At 45.2% G+C, this 1,964-nt stretch overlaps 1 protein-coding gene across 1 annotated transcript in view; it reads right to left on the bottom strand.

The window, feature by feature from the left end:
• The window catches only part of ABCC1 (ATP binding cassette subfamily C member 1), a 126,145-nt gene that overhangs the window by 91,159 nt on the left and 33,022 nt on the right, over positions 1–1,964 (bottom strand). The gene's annotated exons all lie outside the window — the stretch shown is intronic.

The raw sequence follows: 1,964 nt of genomic DNA, 5'->3' as shown, positions 1-1,964 counted from the left end.
ACGCATTATCTCCTTTGATTCTGTAAGCACTTTATCACTCCTTTTTCAGAAGGGAAAACTAAAGCACACAGAGGTTCAGTGATTTGTCCCGCATCACACAGATGGAAAGATCTGGAGCCAAATTCCAACCCAGGCAATCTGGTTCTAGAGTCCCGGCATTTAACCGCTAAGCTATTCAGCCTCAGAAACAAATTCGTTTTAATTACTTTTATTTTGTAAGAAATCACCTGTATTTTGTTAGAGCTGTGCCAAACAGATAAACAGAAAGATACATACATAAATGGATGAGGTCTCTCTGCCTGAGAATAAACTTCAACCAGCTGGTAGACAGCCATGATGGCGAATTTAACTCAAGTCCTGATCTGACCACCGACCAGTTAGACAACCTTGGGAAAAGTTGTTACCCTGTCCTGGGGGTCTCACTTTCTTTTCTCTACCATGATTAGGTCAGATAAATTTAGAGGTCTCAAGCAGGTGGCCCTCAGGCCAATGTGGCCCCACAGATGGTTTGTTGTTACTGTTGTTCTTAAGAAGGCTTTAAAAACATTGACACTAGCTGCCAACAATTACAATCAGGAAATCTCATATAAAAATTACGATTTCTGGCTTTTCTAAAAAAAATCAGAAAATCTGGCAGCGCTGGGCCCACATTCCTGCTTCCCAACCAGCAGCGAGTGTTGGGGAGCCGCCAGTCTCTGGATGAGGTCCAGGCGCCCCAGTCCCCACGCAGCCTACTTCGCTCCTGGCCTTCTTTCTCCACCACTGACAACGCGCTCTCCAGATGGTTCCAGACGTCTCTGATCCCAATAGGGCTCCCACAATCGGCTAAGTGAGACCACCAAGGACCCTGGAATCGTATGGCTCTCTGCAAGCTCTAAAGTCACATCGACGGACGTTAAAGAGAAGCCGATGAGAACAAAGAGATCATTTCACTTAAAGAAACATCTGACCATCTGATCAAAATACACGTTCCAAGCTTTTCAAAGAGGAGACCCAGTGACGCACGACAATGTGAATATACTAACGCCACAGGAGTAGACACTTAAAAATGGCTAAGATGGGGGAAAAAAAAATGAAGGATTTGACTTTAAAAAAAAAGTGAGATCTAGGTATTAAGAAAGCACCTGAATGGATTCTTCAGAGATATAATTATTCACTGACATAAACGGTTATTTTTCCAGAACCAAGAACGAGGAATCATTATAAAGTAAACTTTAAAAGGTCAACACACACAAAGAGATGTAGCTAGGAAACTTCCAGACACAAAGAAACCCTAAAAAGGACAAAGGTCACACCACCGTGAACTTGGGCAACTGGAAGTCAGTCTTGTAAATGCGAATTTGCTCAAGCAAGGAGAGATTTATGTCAAACAGTGATTATTTTAACTGGCTTCACAGCACTCGTCACTCTTAAAGTGATGGTGGAAGAAGGGATTAAACTGTTGGTGGTTATTAAACACACAACAGTTCCCGCACAGCTGCCAGAAAAGCTCCTTTGAAAGGAACTGGTCCTTCTAGAGAGAAAACAACGCGGGGACTACATACATGCAGTTACGTATCCAACAAGCTCGGCTCACGGATGACACATTTCAATAACCTAACTATTCCTCCCCTGGACTATTGCAGGAGCTTCCGAATCCTTCCCAGCCCCACTGAGTCCTCCGCCCTGCAGCCAAGGTTGTCTTCTACACCCACGTATTCACACGTGCATCCAGACACACCCCCCCACCCATCCGTAAACCCATCCATCCACCCTCTAGTCTCTCCATCCGACCATCCACCCACCCACCTACCCACGTACCAGTTCATCCATCTATCTGCCCATCTATCTATCCACCTACCCCCATACTTATGCATCCATCCATCCATCCACTAGTCTATCCGTCCATCCATCCACCCATCTACCCATGTACCAATTCATCCATCCATCCATCTGCCCATCTATCTACCCACCCACCCCCCTAC

This window comes from Equus quagga, chromosome 7, assembly GCF_021613505.1.
Source record: "Equus quagga isolate Etosha38 chromosome 7, UCLA_HA_Equagga_1.0, whole genome shotgun sequence".
NCBI lineage: Eukaryota > Metazoa > Chordata > Mammalia > Perissodactyla > Equidae > Equus > Equus quagga.
This window is presented reverse-complemented; position numbering and strand designations above follow the sequence as displayed.